At 38.3% G+C, this 21,392-nt stretch overlaps 1 protein-coding gene, 1 long non-coding RNA gene and 2 pseudogenes across 4 annotated transcripts in view; 3 read left to right on the top strand and 1 right to left on the bottom strand.

Annotated features, from left to right (window-relative positions):
- LOC108096662 (neogenin) overlaps positions 1-21,392 on the top strand; it is a 41,325-nt gene that overhangs the window by 10,108 nt on the left and 9,825 nt on the right. The gene's annotated exons all lie outside the window — the stretch shown is intronic.
- Positions 8,135-8,994, top strand: LOC108096481 (annotated as a pseudogene).
- Positions 9,711-10,550, top strand: LOC108096665 (annotated as a pseudogene).
- LOC108096668 lies at positions 17,572-20,599 on the bottom strand. The gene is made up of 2 exons (XR_001771725.2): positions 18,051-20,599; positions 17,572-17,990 (listed from the first exon to the last, which is right to left on the bottom strand). It is a non-coding gene; the product is annotated as an uncharacterized LOC108096668 (long non-coding RNA).

The following is a 21,392-nucleotide window of genomic DNA, read 5'->3' as shown; positions in this document are numbered from 1 at the left end:
GAGACATATGCAAATTGATACGGATTCTACAATTGCCCATTTACTTTTTACCATTTTCGGTAGCCAACTACCAACCAACCAACAACTACCGACAACACACAACACATCTGCCAAATACATGGAAATGTGTGTACATGCAATTATTGATGTCAATCAAATCATTTATATAGAGATCGGGATCGGTCACGCTCCGGCGAACGTGGAATGAATTTCAATTTCAATTTCGATTTGAATCGAAGAGAGAAGAGCACCATCATCATCGCGGTTTGTTGACACGCACAAATATTTTGTCCAAATCTTTCCCTCTACCTCACCTCGAATCTGCGGCATTAGTCGTGTGTAAATATTATCTTACAAATATTTTGCTTGACACCCAATCGCATGTGTGTAAGCCACCTCTCAACCGCAGGTTACTTTGGGTCCTCCTGACTTCTCTGGGGACTTTGATTCACTCGCAAATATTTACCGCATTATCATATCTAAATATGTTTGTAACCGATTCCTAAACAAACTTATTTAAGATAGTCAACTGGCAATTTGGTGAAACCCCCAAAGGCTCACTCCCCCCGAAAAAAACCCATTCAACCGCAACATAAATCACCATTAAGCAAGAAATAAACAAAACTGCAATCGAGTGGCCCCAAAAAATAAACGAATACCCCACTTAATTGCACTTCGGCCAGATGGTTCGGAGGTGGCTTCCCTTATTTTCCAAGAGAGCGAGGGGTTCAATAAACCTCGGGCTGTGTATTTGCCTTATTGATTGCCTTATCACCAACTTGGAGCTTGGAATCGGATCGGAATCGAAAACGAAATCGAATGCGACGACGTTGTGCTGGATTTTCCATTTATCAGCTCGTATATAAAGAAAAAAAAAAGAGCGAGGGAAACCGCAGACGTCGGCGATCTAAAGATAACTTTTCCGGGGGTCAACTCCGAAATCGAAATCGAACTTGGAGTCGTGGCTCTGCGACCTGCGTGCTGTCATAAATAAATATGTGTACGTACATGGTGCGTTTGTGTTGAGCATGAAAAATTTATTGTTCAATGTTTTTCTTACATTTCTTTCTTTTTCCCCCAACCCCACCAGACAATCGTATCAGCGCTTACCAATTGGATATGCAATGCATCCCAGAAACGCTTTCTATTTATGAAAGTTGCCAGTTGGCCGGGCCAAATTGGTTTTGTGGCCAGCAAACTCCAGCAGCTCTGGGTTATAAGTTCAACTGTTCTCCGCCGTCGCTTAATTTACAAACGAGACAACGATTCCCCTCCGAGAAGTACTATTTAGTTTTAATTAAGTCTTGGGGTTTTCCTGCAGCATAAATCAATGCTGTTTGCGGTTCACTAAACAAAGTATGGAAATACTGATCAGAGATGAGAAGTATCTATCATTTACCATTATTAATTTGTTGTGTAATATATGTAAGTTTAAAGCCAACTTCATTCATTCAAAATAGATCTGCCAAAAAGATTTGAAAACTTATCTTAAGAAATTAGATAAGATGTACATATTGTAGTAACTTCCCAGCAATGTTTGCAACTTTGGAATATAAATGAAGTTTAAATTGCTCTTGGGGAATGTACGGGCACTCGTATCTTACGGATTAATGCCCAAGGACCCAAGAACCCAGGGCAAATGGTGTAAGGGATCCGGGGAGACGCACTCTGGCTACCACTTGTCCAAACACATTCATTGATTTAGCCAGCAGCACTCGCACTCGACCTGCTTGCCATTTTCCCTTGGCCATTCGCAACATATTTGCATATGAGTTGCCAAAAACATTCATTGGACAGGACTGTGGACTGTGTGGTGGAATGGACCGGAGGGGTTTGCCTATCTAATGCGGTCAGTGCAGCTCCGCAAAACACTCTAGTCCAGTTTTGGCAACAGCAACAGCAAAAGCAGCAACAATAGCTGCGTGTGTGGGCGCCAATTGCTGCCAGGCCATAAAACCCAATCCGGGCGAATGGCTCTGGAGAATTAAATGCGAAATTGTAAAATATATCTCACAGGCCGAGCGGAGTGCAATGAGCTGCCACTTGAACTTAACCCGATGAAGAGCCGCAGCTGAATCTCGGAGTTGCAAAGTCGAGCAGGGAATCGAGGGAAGGGAAAATGGACACAGACACATAATTCATATGTTCGAGGCATTTATCGATTTTTCCTACCCCATCCTCGGACTCAATATTACCCAGCCACCCCCTCTTGGTTCGTTCTCAGCTGTTAGTAGTAGTTGTTGGCCCAGTCCAACAGCATCCCTCCTCTTAACGCACAATATTTTTTTGATTTTGCAACAGACGCTTGCCACACAGAGAATTCCCGTCCACCCACCCGCCATCCATCCATCCATCCATCTATCCATTCCCTCATCCTCCCTCACCCTGGTACTTGGGTCACCCTGCTCATCCCCTCCTGCTTCTCATCCTCATCCGCATCCCCCATCCCTCGACGCAAGCTGTGAGCATCGTCATCGTCATCTAACGCGGCTCTCAACAGCTTCACTTTATTATATATATCCCATAGTGTATTGGGTGCACAAGAAACATTCTTTGGAAATTTTCTACATGAACTAAACTTGAATAGCAATTCTCAATTGCAGAAAAAGTATCTAAGTTTTGTACATGTTTGCAGATGAGTTTCATATGCGTGTTGCTTGAATAAATAAAAACTTGTATTTCTATCACTTAATGACAATTTGATATCAGATTGTAATTTCTAGATTTTTTTTATAGATATAGAGGTAATAAAAAGCAGACCTGGTTATAATTCCAATATTTAAATCTATTGTGCTTTACATATTAGTAAAAGTTATAGGTTGTTATTAAGTTGTTTCAATGTTGTATCCTACATATATACTATTTTGCTTTTAAATTCATATATTTTGAACTAGAATCTTTATTTTAAATTCCGGATTTTGTGTTTCTCCAAGTGCAGTCGTTGTCGCTGGCTCTGTTGTTTGTTTGACTCTCTGCGGTTGCCCAACGCAGAAATGTTGTTTTGACGGGGCCAAACGCCGAGACATCGGTGGAAGTGGCAGAGGGCCTTGGGATTGGGAGTGAGTGGGTTTTCCGGGTGGGAGTGCGAGTGAGGGTGAGTTGAAGTTGAGCTAAAATAAAATGCCATAAAATTCAGAAACGGGAACCCGGGACAGAAGTCAAATGGCAAGTGCTTTCAGTTTTTCCTGCTCCTGTTTTCCTGCTGCTGCCACTTTTCCTGCTCATCTTTTTTCTGCTGAAAACACTGATGATTCATAATGGCTGAACGATGCGCAATGGGAGTTTACTATATGTACACATTTAAATACGCAGGGCCACATGACATTTAGGTAGTTAAATATGATTTAAGTGCTGTCATTCGAACAATAATCACACTTATCTCAACTGGTTTATACACCTTTATTGCCTCTGATTTGTACTTAAATGCAGAGAGAGGTTCGTATGCGTTTCTCCCCCCTTTCTTTTGTTTTTTGGGTCGACCCTAGTCATAAATAATAATGCACGTCAAAGTCAGATGATTTACGCTGCCTGGATGGCATTTTTCATTTTCATAATTTGTTGCCAACTGGAGCGCACAAATATCTGGCTGTCTTATCAAAAATTGCCCTTTCACTGCCCCTCGACACACCCAACATTTTGTGTGGGTGTTTTCGGCCAACAACAAAAAACAAAGAAGGAGGAGAAAGAAATTATTTGTTAAAACTTGTATGCCCTCAAAATTAAGTTAGCCAAAGTGTGTGTCTGTTCGGAGGTGTGAACGCATTCAGGTTGAATTATGGCCCGCTTATAACTTTTACTTTATTCCAAAAACTACAGAACTCATTATTCATTAATTGGATTTCTCTTTTCTTTATTCTTCTTTGCAGGTGAGTGCACAAAGCATCAAAAATAAATTTGATATTGGGGAAATAATGAAGATGAATGGGCAAAAAACATTTCCTCGACTCTTTTACGTAAGTTTAAAACTTTGAATTTTATTAAAAGACTTTTATGACGAAAATTTATATCTGATCTCTCTGCTTATTTTGAGTTTTAATGGCTATTCAGAAAAATTCTTTGAATTCCTTTGATGCAATAAAATTGAACACAAAAAAAAAACATGAAATGCAATCAAAATCATGCACATTTGCATTCAACCAAACCATAAATAACAAAACGTCCGACAGCTACTCATTTCCAATTCCAATTTCATCAAATATGAATCAGCCAAAAACCCTTTTTGTAAATTTTCCGACCTCCAATTTGCAACGCATCTATTTGCATGGAACAAAATTTAGTTTGCATTTGGGTTAGCTCCGCTTTTTTGGGAGTTTTCCTGCTAATGCGCCAATAAGTAGGCACTCGCTATTTGCGGTTGACTGTCAAAATCCGCGATAAAATTATGCGACACATAAATCGACGTCAAGAGCAATTAACACTTTCTGAAATTGACATAAATTTGATCAAATCGAAATAAAAACCCGTTTCTTTTTGGGGCTATGCTTTCCGATAAGTTTTGTTATTATTATTATTGTACACGTTTATTTATGAAGCTTAGATCGTTAGGCGAAAAATTCAATTAACAGCCTAAACGTGGGCAGGCGCCAGTCGTCCGAGTTGTCCAAGTATTTTCCAAGCAAATCGTGCGTGGGATGCACTGCAAAATGCCACTGCAAACTGCAACCCAAAATGCAACTGCATTTTCCAGCTGCCCCAGACAAGTTGCATAATCCCAGCCTCCCAGCTTTTGACCAAACCCACTTCTACTGATATGCAAAAAAAATATAGTTGTGATTATGATGGAAACTCAGCTCTCTTTTTTGCTGGACAAACTACATTTTAAACTATCAGTAGCTAACTTCAGTTTTCCGAAACTTAAATGTTGTTTGTATTTGTTCTTAATCGTATTTATGAAAATAAGTATAATTTGACTTTAAACTAGAGTTTAAAATGCTATCAAATTCTTTGGCTTAATTCGCTTCGGATAAAACACGAATGTTCCAACAGCTGACTCCTGTGACTCAGACAATGGCAAACAAATTCAATGCCAGCAGACGCCTCCTCACTTTGCATATAATATAGCACATACCTCAACAAACCAATTTGAATCCCAGACCACGTACTTGGCGCGTTGTACCCGACGAAGCTTCCTTTACTTCCAGCAACCTAAGTTGCCAATATTAAACGCTTCGATGGATTTTATGGAGCATAAACAGGAAATTTGAAGAAGAATGTCCAATTTGCCATGGCCAAAAGCGAAACAAAGGGCGACGGCCCATGGAAAAGAACTAAGAAGTAAGAAAAAGGAAAGGAAAGTCTGGCTGTAGGACTGGCATTTTCTTTTGTCACTTGCAGGAAACTCTCCATGGCAAATTGGCATTAGGAAAAGCGAGTTGATATACCAGAAGGCACAAAACTGTTGAAATTGCTCCCCGTTCTCCGTTCTCAGTTTTCCATTCTCCGCTCTCCATTTTCCGTTGTCCAGCTGTCGAGTTTTCCCTTTTTGCTGTCAATGTGCTGTGTGCGGTCGCTGCAGAAACCATAAAACATTAATTTCAATTGGAATTGCTGCCAAAGGAAGTATAGGATGGGATAGTATGGGATGGGATAGGATAGGATAGGATCCATTCCGACAGCCGTTCCGCACACATGTAACCCGAGTGGCAAATCAACTATGTTGCTGGACTTTATGTTTATCTACAGTTGAGGTTAAAATAATACAATCGAATATAGCTATCAGTAGGTGAAGGTTATCATTATTAATTGAGTGTTTATGAAACTATATATATAAATATCCATTAATTAAATTGTCCCCAATATTATTTAATTAATTATTTTCAATTATTATAATGACACTAGAAAATATTGAAGAAATAACATAAAATCCTTTTTTAAAATATCATAAATTTTTTAATCCTTTTATTTCCTTTTTTTTTTAAGTTTTCCGAAATTCTGAATGGATTAAATTTAATACCAATTTGTTTTAAAAGATAAAATCATTTTTATTTTTTTACTAATCAATATACAATATAAAGTTTATCATTTACTTATGTTTTCAACCATAATATAAATAATTTCGAATTTTGCTATTGGGTTATGTGTGCTATTTTTTTGTTAGTAGCTGTTAATTCACAAGCGGTCGGACGAAATATGAAATTAATTTGTTAGGCAACCACCGACAGACAGCATAAACGGTAACCGAAACAACAAAAACCGCTTGGGAAAAGTTGCAGACCGCAGCAGCTGTTTGAAAAGACAAACAACAACAACAAATACAACAACAAAAACAACAGGAGGCCGCAGCATATGTTAATTAAAGAAGTGTTCATTTCCCCCCAACTCAATCGACTTTCACGTTGCATTTTTGGCTCTAATCAAAGCAAAAGCAAAGCAAAGTGGCTTAACAAAATCTCGGATTTGGGATCTCGGATATGCATTTCGCCTTGTGACATTGCCGCAATGTGTCAAAATCTGTCGGCGGCACTTAACCTCCACATAAATAATTCACTCTCAGACGGGCGGACAATATTTTTAAATTTTCTGGATATTTTTGGAGAGTGCTTCCGACTTCTACAAAAAGCAGCTGCTGTTATTTTCCCCAACTTCCGCTTAGTTTTGATTCAATTGCACAGAATGTACACATAATTTGCGTTCTGAAGGCAAACTTTACTTTCTAAAAATCCCTGTCACTTGGACAAATCGAAGATGATTCCTAGTGAGATCCCCCAGGAATCGGCATCTGGTCTTTGGGACATCTGTCTGTGTTTTCTGTTTACTTTTACGGGGGATTGTGGACTGTTCAATGTGCGCTAAAGAATCATTCAAAACATGCCCAAGCGATTGTAAAATGCTAATAATAATAATTGGAAAAACTCGCCTCTACAAAGTCTCGATGGGTACTTCCTGTAGGAGGTAACGCATATGCTTTCGATAAATCATAAATTTATATTCTCCAGCGCTCTTTGACACTACGATTTATACCCGATTCTTGGGGAGCGGCCCTTCTTCTTCTTGCTTTTTTTTTCTTCTTTTTTTTTTACGGATCCAAGAAAACATCAAACGAGGGGCTGGAAAATTTGTGCTTGTGCACCACAGCCGCAGCCGACTGTGAAATTTGTGGATCAATTTGAAAGTTTAACAACTGGCCATTAGCACCGGGCAGAACTATTTCTCATTTCCATCGTTCTCATTTCTTTGAGGCTTTGAGGCCGTAAAATATAGAAAATGAAATGAAATCCATATTTTTACTGCCGGGGGATTACGGTTTGTCAAAGCGCAGCGATGCATAAGTTCATAGAGCAGACTAGAAAGTGGAAAACAGAGGCAAAAAGGGATATTTACTGTGGCACACGTGCCCAAAGGAAAACCCTCCCTTCAAAAGGGAAATTGGCATAGGGCCCGGATCATAATTGTCGTTGGAAAATGCATTTTAATCTGCCGACCAGCCAGCTCATCCATGAGTCACCCTGTTGCGACAGGGAAACTGATTTTCCCGATTAGAACGATACAATGTATTCAGTTCGGGATGAATGACAAAATCCAGAATTTTCGTAATGAAGCCAATTTGACAGAGAATAAAGTCGTTTGTTTGATTAATATATACTTTTATGACAATATCTAAATGCATGTGCGCTCATTCAGATTTAAAGCAATTTTAATTATAAATAATTGTTCATTATTGTTTATTTTTTTGTAAGCATAAATTATTTTGATTGACTTGGTATAGAGAAATTGTAATGCTTGATTGATTTGATATAGATAAATTTTTATGCGCCTGCCCTATATGCATGAGGTGTAGTCTTTCGTTACACGATCCTAGGACAGTGAAAAGTAATCCAAAAGAGTGACTTTCAAAAAGACATTTTTTTTAACAAAAAATATATAAAAACGATTTTTAAATAAATAGAAAGATCTACATTTTGTCGCTGATTTTTAATGCATTTCAATTAATCTGTACGAATTACCAGTTTAGGTCCAAGGGTATAGAAGTTTCGGTTTCCCTTTTCGTTACTAACTTAATAGCAAACCCTAATGGGCTTCCCAATTAAAACAAAAAGCAATAATTACAAAATAAATCGCTACTTATGTAGTAACGTACCAATTTTATTTAGTTTAGTTTGGAAAAACAGATCGTTAGGCTCACAATCATTCTGCCATGAAGCTCACAGTTCTCACAGTGTTCGTATTACCGCTAATGGTTTGGGATTCAAATGGGGACTTTTTAACCCGTCATACCAACGTAAAATGCGATATATTGGACAAAACGTATTTAGAGACTGTTGTATGTCGGCTTAAAGTATTGGGACGTGGCATCATCGGGGAAAATCTTCATTTTAAACTCCTAAAACCTCCCATTAGGGACATTACGGTTAACTTTAGCGTATATAAAAAACTATCAGGATACCATCCCTTTCTATTTAACGTAACCCTAGATTTTTGTCACTTTATAACGCATCCGAATCGGCTTAATGTGTTTTACTACTTATACAGTGCTGTGAAGCCCCAAAGTAATATTAACCATACGTGTCCCTATGATGTGAGTACTCCTTTTTGAAATTCGTGTAATTTTTTTATACCAAGACATTCTCTTCCTCAATAGCACGACATTATCCTGAAGGACTTTGTGTTAACCGATCAAATGTACAACAAAATCCCCCTTCCTAAGGGAAACTATATGCTTAGCATTAAGGTGGCCACTGAAGGCATTTGGAGAGTTATTGTTAAGTCATACTTCGATGTGAATGTGGAGAAAAATCAAAATATACAAATACAAACTTAAATCAATTTATTGCTTAATCTCACCTAAGAAATACAAAAATCCAATAAGAGTTGAAGATTGCAAGATGTTTCTTTTCTTTTGCGGGTAAATCGACTCAAGTCAAGCAATGAAATGAAAACTTTGAACAAAAGATAAAAATTTTAATTTCCCATACCACATTTCAGATATAGATAGATGCAAATTCTTTTTTACGGGTGAAAAGTTTGTTTTTCTCTTTAGCAAGCTGCAAAGGATTTTTCTAAAAAGTTTGGACAACTCGTGGCAACAAAAGTGCGTAGTATCACACGGATGAACATGCAACAGATTTCACTTTGAAAATATAATATAAAGTTTATGAAAATATGATAAAAAAAAAAAACTGTAAGTTTAACCCGTTCATTAGGTCAATCATTCTTGCTCCTAATACTTTAAATTTGTATATGTATCCTTCGAATAAAATTTAATAAAAATCGGACGACTATATCATATAGCTGTCTTATGAACAATCGTCGAAAATATAGAAAATTAATAGGAAAATCGTTATGGCTTCGATGTATGTATAATATTTGGTTCGACATACAGTAGAATCCGCTTATAGCGACTTTCAAGGGACCGACGATTTTTCGTCGTTATACCCGGAAGACGCACTAAGCAGGAGGATTTAAGTGTATAAGTCTGTCTGGGGAGCAATCAAGCCATCGAATTTTTGGTCGCAATACCCGGACGGACACTATAAGAGGAGTCGTTATAACAGGATTCTACTGTATTTGATTATTGCAAGGGTATAAAAGCTTCGGCTCGCTGAAGCTAGATTCCATTCTTGTATATCTTAAAAGCCTGCCCTAATGTGCTTTTCAATTACAACCAAAAAAGTAATTACAAAATTACTCGGTGCTTATGTAGTAATGCACCAATTTTATTGAACCTAGTTTAGTTTGGAAAAACAGATCGTTAGGTTTGCAATCATTCTGCCATGAAGTTTACAGTTCTCAAAGTGTTGATCGCAATTCTATTGATTCCGCAAATAAATGGGGACATTTTAACCCGCCATACAAACGTAAACTGCGAAGTATTGGATAAAACATTTTTAGAAGTTGTTGTGTGCCGTCTTAAAGTTTTGGGTCGTGGGGTCATCGGGGAAAATGTTCATTTCAAACTCCTAAAGCCGCCCATCAGGAACGTTACGATAAACTTTAGCGTGCATAAGAAATTATCAGGATACCATCCGTTTCTATTTAACGTGACTATAGATTTCTGTCGCTTTGTAACGCATCCGAATCCTCTCAATGTTTTCTACTACTTCTACAAAGCCCTGAAGCCCCAAAGTAATCTAAACCATACGTGTCCGTATGACGTGAGTACTTTTATATATAATGCCAGACCTTTTTTGTTACCAAATATTATCTTTTTCCTTAGCACGACCTTATCCTAAAGGACTTTGTGTTGACCGATCAAATGTATAACAAAATCCCCTTGCCTAAGGGAAGCTATATGTTTCACATAAAACTAAGCACTGAAGGAGTTTGGAGAGCTACTGTTAAGTCATACTTCGATGTGAATGTGGAGAAGACTCAAAATATACGAACTTAAATCAATTTAATGCTGAAGTTCCAGCATAGAAATACAAAAATCCAATAAGAATTGAAGATTGCATAAAAGATTAATAAAGATGTTTGTCTTCTTTTGCGGATAAATCGACTCAAGTCAAGCAATGAAAATGGCATAAGTTGATAAAACAAATACTGCGCAAAAACTTTGAGCAAAAGATAAGAATTTAATTTCCCATACCACATTTCAGATATAGATAGATGAAAATTCGTTTTAAGGGGTGAAAAGTTTGTTTTTCCCCTTGGCAAGCTGCAAACGATTTTTCTAAAACGTTTGGACAGCTCGCAGAGGGAAAAGTGCGTATTATAACACTGATGAACATGCAACAGATTTCACTTTGAAAACATCATATCTAGTTTATAAATATTGAAACCATAGATAGAATATTAAAGTTTAAAGCGTTTGAGGTCAATCAATGCTAAGCTTTTTACCTTTAAATTCTTTCAATAATTTAAATAAATCAAAAGATTTGTAGTTGTTTGTTTAAACATTAAATTGGTATTCCTTTTTTGTATCCGCCATATCTTATTTAAACTTTATTGCCTAGAAAAATGATACAACCACCTAGTTGAGGAGTGTAATTTTCTGGTTGTCTGTTGGCTAACATTTACAATTCCATAATGCAAAAGTTTTGCTGCGCAACAAGCGGCGTCGTCGTCGTTGTCGCTGGATTCTGGATGTTGGATGCCAAAGGACAAAGAAAAGGCAACGCCGGCAGCGGAAAAGCGCCCAACTTAGCCCCAGCTTAGCGAGTTGCTTCGAGCTTCGGGAAAACGTGGGAAAAGGGAGCAAGAAGTGTGGAAGTTGGAGCCCCAGCATGTGGCCAAAGTCATTTGCCAGAGCAAGTGAAAAATGCCGCTCAGAAACCAATGAACTCTGGGTTTTTCCTTGGGTGGGCGGCTGTGTTCTGGTGTTCTGTGTGTGATGAGAGTATATGGGGTTTTTATGGGCGGCAGGCTGGCAAAGCGGAAGAAGTCAGGGCGGCCATTTTGTTAGACAACAGTCGGGGCGGCCATTTTGCAAATGGCAGCGACAGCAGGAAGTTGAGGCCCCACTGAAATGCCCCACCGAAATGCCTGCCCCCCATGCCACATCATGTGTCAAATTAAAGGCAAATGAAATGATATATGCGCCAGAGGAAATTTCCCAGGTGGCACCGCCCCGAAAAAAAGCCATTTGATTGCTGCAATTAAATGTGCCCGGCTAAATGGAAATGAAATGGAATGGATGAGCTTTGGCCAAAAGCAGCCAACAGCCAACAGCCGCTCCCAAGATTACCCATTTCTTTACGGACTTTTTGCCATGGTCATGCAAAAAACTCGTTTGTCCTCGAATAATTGAACATTCTCCGAGTTAGATGGCGAGTAAAATTCAATTGGGGCTTCGCTCGCCCAGTTTGCCCAGCAATCAAGCAACTCTTTTATGCGCCTGACTCTTGCTAAGCCCTAAATAAACACCACACATATAGCCGGACCTTTGAAAGTGACAGTAAAACGTCGCTAAACCAGGCAGATTGTGCTATATTTTATACATAATTCTATTAAATGTAAAACGAAAAAAGAAACTTTTGTGAAATAATAAAAATAATTTAAATGTTAGGATTAAAATCCTTTGAAGTTGAAGCATTAATATATGATATAATAACATATAATTTTTATAATGGTTCAACATTGAATTTAGTTTTTCCACAAGATTAAAATCTTTTTAAATAAATTTTAAATATTTATTGTTTCAAACATTAATTTTAAATTCCTTTCCATGCTATTTAAAACTTCTTTAAGTGTTATATACATTTTTTAAAAAGTTGTACTCTTAATTTTTAGATTCAACTTTTTAGACACAGAGCTTACATTGGTTGATACCTTTTTTGACCACTGATTTGATACGTCAACTTAACAGCTAGTCATACTTATTAGAGAATCTCCACTGTAGATGGCGCGTGCCTGGGCCAAGTTATTGACCGATAGTCGTGCCTGCTAACTGGCGACGCTTTGGCCGGACATTCGTCGTCGGTCGTCGGTTGCCTTAATTAAAACATCACATACTATACTATGTATGTAGAAACATATAGACACATAGACAACTTGAGACATGGTCTAACCAAGGAGTAAGCCGCTTAAGTTGCCCTTTCCATGCGGCTGGCTAGCTTCGTAACGTAATTATGCTAAAGCCCCCTGATCCGACCTTTTCCCCTGCCGACAATCTTATCACGCCCGATCGGCGCTGAATGCCTGGAAATTGATTTATAATTTTCACCGGCAGCCGCGCTCTTTGACACACATCGATAAAGTTAACAATATGGCGGCAGTTAAGGTATTTTTACCGCCACGAGATATTATATGTGTGGTCTCCATAGTTATGGTTTTTCATATCTTATCGGGCGTGTAATCGAACACCGTCTATCGATTTCCATGTAACCAGTGGTTGGAGAAGCGTTTACATAAAAGAATCGAGGTTATGCTGTCCATATAACAAATATTTCCAATTAATATTATGCATCAATTACTAATAGCTTTTTTTGTTCTTTATTTACAGGTATGGAACTCAATGAAAATGCTTTTCATATAATAATATTTAAGCAAATAAGTGTATGGAAATAGTTGTAGAATATCTGAGATTGGTAGAGTATAAAAGAAAACTTAAAACCTTAAACATTCGGACAGCAATGTTAATCTGCAAGTCGAGTGAACTTGATCCTGCTAGTTAAACACATATATTTTCCGAACGATTTTCCATTTAATCTCCACTCGGCAGCAGCTGCAGAGCCATCATCACCATCACATCATCATCGAAGAAGGGATCCATTGAGGCACGAACTCATTGAAACTGACGCGTCATAAACTGCTGAAGGCTTAACTCTGCGCTCTCTATTCAATGAATTTCCTTTTGTTGTACTCGCTGCTGTGGAAAAGCCGCAGGTTAGGGAAAACAAAAGCCCGCGCTGAAAGGAAAATGGGAAAGAGGAGACGGAGATGGAGATGAAGAGATCTCAATAAGCTGCTGCACATTGATTGAAATCGAAGACGGTGACGAGTAAACGTGGAAAGACACAACCTGAATACTATGATGGCCATAATGAAGATGATGATGGTATAACGTGGGCTAAGTCCCCTTCCTTCCCAACTTCATTTGAGGTGAAATGCATTTGAAACCACTTTTGCGGATGGAATTCGTACTTCACAACTCGAGTTTAGCTAGTTACGCAGTCGAGAACAACAAAAGCAACAGTTGAAATTGAATAAAACATGAGGGCTTCTCGAGGAGGAGCAAAAGGCGACGACGACTGCATTCCAGGAAATGCCTCAAGAAGTCTGCGTGCTTACCTCTTTACCTCTTCGCTTGATAAAACTTTAATTAACTTGAGGAATGGAATGGATCAACAAGCGCCAGCTTCTTGTTTGCCCTCCAAAGTAAACGAAAGTCAAGCCAAGATTTTGCTTGCCAAACGGGAAGCTGGAAAAAAAAAAACCAGCGTTTATTACTTGGCTTAAGCATTATTATGGCCAGCAGCGAATTAGCTGCAAACTCTGGGAAAAAGCAGCAAAAAAGGAAAAAAAAAGGAAAAAAAAAGTGAAAACCATTTCTAGGGAATCTGCAACAGACTTGCTTGTCATCATCACTGGTTTTCTTTCCTTTATTTCTTTTTTTTTCTATGAAGAGGCTTTCAGAACCTGCGGCAGTTTTCTTCTGAGGAGCAGGAACAATATAGAATAGTTTTATTTTTAATGCGGCCATATCTAGACATCTACATATCCTACTTTGTGGCGGCGCTTCACACGCAAACCTGAAAAGAAAAAGAAATCTCTTCTGCATAATAAAATTTGTTGTTCCGAAATGAAGTGGCGCAAGCCCCTTAGATGATTATCGGATTGCTGCAGACAGCTTTATGGCGCACACACTCGTGTATTCCCTGTATTCCCTGTAATTTGAGTACTTCATTTCCAGGACAAAAGAAGGATATCTCCTCTCCTGTTCCTTTCTTTTATTTTCTTTGGTTATGCGCAGAATTTCATGGGCAAAAACGAGGAATCTATTGTGTGCTCGTCGGCATGTTTATAACCTCAAGAGGGGGGCGAAAAACTACTATTTACTCGAGGCGCAGAGTTCTATGTTTTATTTACGGATGGCGGGGTTACGGAATGGTTCAGTACAAGACCATAAATTAGCAGCCGAACCGCAATAGCTCAATGACACAGCAAACAGACAGCCTGAAGTTGCATTTTTGGGGGGCAAAAGAACTCGGGGAGAGCTCGGAGGGTTGGGACCTACATAAATCCTCCCCGCCCTTTGACCATTAGGTGTTTGATGGCTGCTTGTAATTAGCATAATTGAAATGTAGCCACAGAAATCGGAATGGGGAAGCAAAGTCATCAATTTGATTGCCTTTTCCCTGGCCATTGAACTGAACTGGCAAATGTCAAACGGCAAAACGTTGTTAAAAAAAAAAAATGGAATCAAAATCAAAGCTGCTCCCTTGCCTCACAGATTCTCCATTGACGTTTTCACTTGATGCGACAATTTCCATGAAACCTGCCAGACAAAACGGGCCAGACTAAATTTAGACCCATCTGGTTTTTTGGGGGGAGGAGTTGGTAGGTGGGTAGGTGGGTGGTTGGGTTGGTTGGGAGCTGTTGCCACGCCCTTAGGCAAATTGGAGCAGAATGTGGGGGATGTTCCGGGGTTTTCAGGGGTGGCAGAGCCTTCCTTCCTTCCAACGCAGCACCTAATGGCCAGGCAGACGTTTATAATTATATTTGTACACCATTTCGGACCTGCAACGCTTTTCCTGGGGATTTCTGGGGATAGTACATAGTATTCATTCAGGATGCGGCAATGCGGCTTTGACTTTATCCTGTTGCCTTTGAATTTGTATCTCTGGGCAGCTCTTCAAAGTCACGGCCCTCGTTTCCATCCGTCTGCCGCTTTCCTTCTCCTCGCCAACACTCAACATAAAAGGTTTTCCCGCCCATGGCCGCCTTTTCACTTTAATTTTTTTCTCTATCCCACTTTAGTCTAGCCATTTTGCGGCTTAGTTAGCGGAAAAAAGGAAAAGTGTCGCATGAGGTGTTAATCAAGGCGATGAAAGTGACAATCAATCGAGCGGAAAACCTTGTTCAGGTGGGAATTGATTTATACCGCTGTGAGAAATTATTTATTGGGCTGCGAGAAATATGTCAAAGTTTTGATTGCTGTTAAAATACAATTTTGTATTTGCGTTTGGTAAAAGAAGATTGCCAATTAAACATTTAAAGTTTTTACTTCAGCTTTTATTCACTTTTAAGATACATACAAAATTGTTTTATTATTCAGTAAAATTAATGATTGTGGTTTTAATTATCTTTTAAGTCTTTAATGTCTTTCTATGCTTTAGGTATGCTTTAAAAAACTAAAGTTCCATTAGTATTCTGGATTCTACCCTCTTTAATCTTCCTCCCGCTAGGCAATTAAATATTCATCCAAATTGGCTTAATTTTTTTTCTCCCTGGGTATTTGCACTTTGGCCAACGTGGGCAATGCGATTTTCTTTCCTTGGGGGTACTCCTGCAATAAAATACCCACCAAGTGGCGGAGGAGTTGGGCAAAAGGAAGGGAAAGGGAGGAGGAACTGCCTCCAAAGGAAGGCAAAGGGAGGAGGAACACTGAATCCATGGCGAATTCACACGCACGTGGGAGGAAAAGGAAAAAGGGGGTCAATGCAGTCGTTGTCGATGCAGTTTCCGTTCGCAGCAATTTTATTTATTTTTCTTCCCCCCTTTCCTTGCCTTTTCTTTTTTTTTTCTTTTAATTTTTTTTCTTGCATACATTTGCGTTTTTCCTTCTTATTTGGCGGGCGCATTTCCTTTTGTTTGGGGGAGTTTGGAGGTTTGGACGGAGGTGAGCTAACCAAACGGAAAATCAACATTGGCAAGCCAATCGATGGCGGACGGATGCCCCGGTCTTCGCCTGCAGTTTCTGCTGCAGTGGATTTTACTCCGGCTATTGCTGTTGCAGTTGCAGTTGCTGCTGCAGCAGTTGCAGTTGCAACTTGGGGCGCTGCTGCAGTGGCGAGTTGCAGCCTGTGGCTTTTTTTTCGCGTCGCGTGAGCGTGCGATGCACATTTCGATAGTGGGGCAAAATGCAAATGCGGCCAAACTGCTGCGAAGCTTACAGATTTTAGCTGGCGATTTTCGGTTTAGTTATACCCTGGAATTAGAAAGTTAATGCAGGGGGTATTGTGCTAGTAATTGGTAAATACCATAAGGGATCTAAGGAATTTATTATGCTTATTTTGGTTTGCAACAAATTTATTTAGAATGTTAATAATTTTTCCCAAATAGATTTATTATGTTTTGAAATTGACAATCTTATCAGTACTTGTAATAAAAACTTCAATATTGTATTAATACAGATACATATAAAAAACTTTGCCCTAAACTCAAATATTTAACAAATTCATTAAGAACAAAATAATTACTAGCAGCAACACGACTCACCAAAAAAGGGAAGAATTGTTTATTATTTTTTAGACAGATGTAAATAAGTTCTCCACAAATACATTAAGTATTCTTAAGTTTTGGTTTCATAATATAGGGTATAACCTGGCCTAAACCCCTTGACCTTATCCTTTGTCCCATCTGGTTTGGTTGGTCTCCTTGGCTGCGTCACTCGGGTACACCCGCATTTGGCTTATTGGCACATTTAACCCTTAGTTTGCGAGCTGTGCATAAATTTGACCGGCGATAAGGCGACCAGGAGTTGGCCAACCGAACATCGGTTTGGACCGAGAGGCTCCTGCCCAATTTAACCTTAAAAGGTGCTACCATTAGCTGCCTCTAATGGCCTTCCCTCTTTTTTTTCCTTCTGATCTTGGCCCGTTGATATGCGAAATTTTTGTGGCGTTTTGTTTTGTTTTTTTTTTTTTTTTTTTGCTTCTTTTTTTGTCTCCTTAGAAATTTGCTCTTCGCCTGACTGGCAAATGGAAATTTTGTGCCTAATTGTGCGCGTCTCTTGCGTGCAGCTGCCTCCTTTTAGGGAGTTTTCTCTTTTTGGCCATATGCTAATTTGATTGGCTTCTTCGCTTCGCAAACTCTGCCATTTGATTGGAAATCATGTGAGCATACGGAAAATATGTGAACAAAGATTTTCCCAAGCAATTGCCAATCTATTGCAGCCTGTTGATTCGCATTGCAAAGCATTTCTATCAAAAATTAGTTTGTTTAGTTATGACAAAAAATCAAAAAAATATATTTAAGATAGATTATTATATTTACTATACTATTTGATTTCTTCAAACTTTCATCTAAATTTCTTTTAAAATATCAATAAACCATTACAAAATAACAATTTTCTTTGGTTAAATATTTTCTTATTAAACTAAACATTTTGTTTATACTTTATGAAGACGTATTCATTTAAACCGAACATTTTTCTCTGTGTATACTACATAATATTTCTTCACCTCGCACAAGTCTGTCATGTCTTTTCTGGCCATACATTTTTCACTGTACCAATGTTTACGGAGTCTTTTCCTTCGAACTGCTAATTTTTTATCGGCCAACAAACTGCAATTTGCATATGGCAAAAGCGAGTTGTTTTTATTTTTTCCGAAGGAGCCGGAGAAACTGTCGCCATCTAAGCCTGCTGCTCCTCCTTTGGGCTTTATCGTCTGTAAATGAAAAATCGTAAAATATGCAAATTCATTGGAATATCATAAATATTCATGTACCAATGCCCCCCGCTCTTTCCCTTCTTATCCACGAATTTGGATCACTTTTGACTCGCAACAAAGTGCATCAAATTCATTTTTGAATTTTTCCTCTATTTTTTTCTCGTTTTTGTTTGTCGTTAATCTTATGTAAATGCCTGCTGCGTGACTTGTCGAGTTGATTTCGTAGGTCCGCTCCAACAATTAAACTCAATTAAGCCATTTTTCCATTTCTCCTTCTTCGGACGTAGAGCTCCAGTTTTTAAAGCGGGGATTTCTAGGAAATTTGTGAACGCACAAATCTGACTGAATTATAATTGTTTAATTTGATTCAATGAACGCGTCGAGCGTAATTACAGAAATGGCAAACTCAATTGAATAACAAAATTTGTACAAAATGTTTGCTCAATTAAAGCAAATCAACTCTTTTCAGTTTTCAATTTGAGTTGTTTTTTCTCTTTTTGGTTATTTGCCCAGCAACAAAAAATATTTTCAGGATGAAAAGGCCAGTAAAAAGTGAGTGGATGGGGTAAAATGTTAGGGGAGGAATTCAAATAATGCAAAAAGGGTTTTTGTTTCTGTAGCCCTTTTTTTTGTGTTCCTGTTGAAGGCAGACAAAGGCCAACAAGAGATTGACAAAAATGCACAAGGCAAGGTACACAAAAACTTATGTACAGGGAAATATGCTTTAAAATAATATGCATTTCCTAAGCCGTTAAAAGCCGAGTGCATTTGCTGGCAAAATTTGCATGCACCAAGGACTAAGAACTGGCATTTTGCATAAAAGTTGAGGAGAATTATAATTGCCATGAACTTTTCTTTTTAAGCCAAAGAGTACGGACTTTCAAGTGCGGAACTCAGGCCTCCCATATTAATAATAATGCACATAAATCCGCAATGCCAGATTAATTGAGCTTTCATGAAGCCAGAAACACCAAATTAATTTCTCTTTGCAATTACGCTTTTAATGAAACGCCACTTCAAATCGACTCTTTTGTATTTAATTGGTTTAATTTATTAATTATGGATTTTTTTGGGGGCATGTGTGTGAATGCGTGGGCGTGGTATCTCCCCACCCCCACAGTCATAATTAAAACCATCCTATAGATAACGAGAGATGGAAAGTCAGCCGGCACTAAAAAAAAAAAAAACACTGAAAACGAAAGAGGGAAATAAAACCAATTGACACAATTTTTTTGGGAGCAGCGATGATAACCTCTTTCCCTCTTTGACTTTCGAAATTGTATCTCCCTTTCTCTATTTATCTGCAGCCGAAGAAGTGTACAATAAAAATCAATTCGAGCAATAAAGTTTTTAATTGGATTCAGCTCCCTGCTGCTGCGGAGCCATAAAAACCGAATAGTAGCGAGATGTCTCCATTTGATTTAGAGTCGAATGCCTAGAGCTGCGCTGCAGAACAATTATTTAATAAGGCTAAAAAAAAATACGTAAAATATGCAGCAAACCCGCAGCTGAAATGCGGGTCTGTTTCCCTGAAATTGAGCTGCAAAAAAGTGAGAATAAAAGGGTGAAAAATGCAGGTAGCAATTGAACTGCAGCTGCCTTGAAATTAAATTCGACTGAACTCATGATTATACTCAGTTCATTTCACCTTGACAGTTGACGGGGGTTCAAAAAAAATAAAGAGAGGTATGGAAAGAGGATATTATATACTATAAATTATATAGATCAATTACCCGCTCATTTCTCTTTTTTACGCTTGCATGTTTGTCTTAACAGCTCCTAAAAGCTGGCCATAAAATACACACACTCGAAGGGGAGGAGTTGAATGTTTTAAAGAACACAATTTCATCAAGTGAAATGTGAGGAAAGAGTTGAGGTTGAGCTTCTTCCTCTTCTTCTTGCTCCATCAGACCAAGACCCCAAAAGCAATAACCATAAAAGCCACACGTTGAGACTCGACTCGAATGCTCGAATAAAATGTGAAATACAAGGCGCACTCACTCGTGGAGTTTCGAGAGTCAAATGGGGGGAAGTACGGGGGACCTCCGCTAAGTAGTTTACCCTAATAGAGTTGAGTGGAGTTAATATGGCCGAAACCAACTGCACACGGTTCGCATAACTCTGCTTAAACTTTGGCTCAAAAGTAAGGGGAATTTCAAGCGGGGAAGCAAAGTAGAAAACAAAGCGAATAAATGGCAGGCATATTTCTCCAGAATTCTCCTGGCAAAAAGCCTAAGTTCACGGGCGGTCAAATTCGTGTCCATTCTGGCAAAAGGGAGAATGCAGATGGGTTCTTTAGGGGAAAGCATACCAAACCAGTTGCAGGTGCAGCCTGAATCCCGAGCACCGAATATCCTGGCAGACTAAATTGCAGAGAAATGAAATGTAATGCGTAATTCATGACGCCAAAGTCGTTTGTACAGCTGAATAAATCTCGTAAATTAAGTCATCATTCCAGCAGCAGTTTACTCATGCTCCTCCGGCTGGAACTCGATGCCTAATTAAAGGCTGATTCCATTTATATATGTACTTATTTTTTGGTTCAGTGATGAGTGAAAAAAAGGGTTAATTTGCCCTTTTACATGGGCACATTACACTGTGCGACAAAATTTAACGAAATGTTTGTTTGAGTTACTTTTTTGATTGTTTTCGGTTAAGGGGCATAAGTTATGCACAAAAATATTTATGCCACCTTCTAAGTGATAGGATTTCTTTTTTTATGATAAATTTTATGAAATTATTATTATGAAAATATTTAACACAAAATATTATTTTTTTTTTTACTTCCAACAAACTATTATTTTTTTTTAAAGTGAAATTTTTTTCTGATTTTTTTTGGCTTTTTTAGAGGTATCCTCGCGTAAAAAGTTCCATACGTAGTCGCCCAGAGTATAGAGCTGGGAGAAAAAATTTTTAAAGCATTGTTATAAAAGCCTAACGGTATATTTGCTTAATATATTTTAGTTAATAGATATTGAGCTTGCATAAAACGCTTATAACGGTGAAAAAATATTTTCCCAATATGGTATTATAAGGCTGTGAAATATGCAAAAACACGCGTTTTTGGGACCTTTGAGTGTGCGTAGAAGCTGATTGGCTATTGATATTAACAAATCCAAAAACTTGTATTCTTATTTTGACTAGTAGAAGTAAAAAATAAGAAAAAATCAACTCAAACATTTTTTTGTCGCACAGTGTTATTTTATTTTATACCGAAACAAGAAAGGAAGCTAGCTTCGGCAAGCCGAAGCTTATATACCCTTGCAGTTACTAAATATGCCGAACAAAATACATAAAAGCTAAAGAGCATCGAAGCTATGAGGATTTTTCTATTAATTTTCCATATTGTTCATATGACAGCTATATAATATAGTCGTCCGATTTTAATGAAATTTAATT

The sequence above is a fragment of the Drosophila ficusphila genome, unplaced genomic scaffold, assembly GCF_018152265.1.
Source record: "Drosophila ficusphila isolate 14025-0441.05 unplaced genomic scaffold, ASM1815226v1 contig_414, whole genome shotgun sequence".
Classification (NCBI taxonomy): domain Eukaryota; kingdom Metazoa; phylum Arthropoda; class Insecta; order Diptera; family Drosophilidae; genus Drosophila; species Drosophila ficusphila.
The sequence above is the reverse complement of the archived record's forward strand: the minus strand, read 5'-3'. Positions and strand labels throughout refer to the sequence as shown.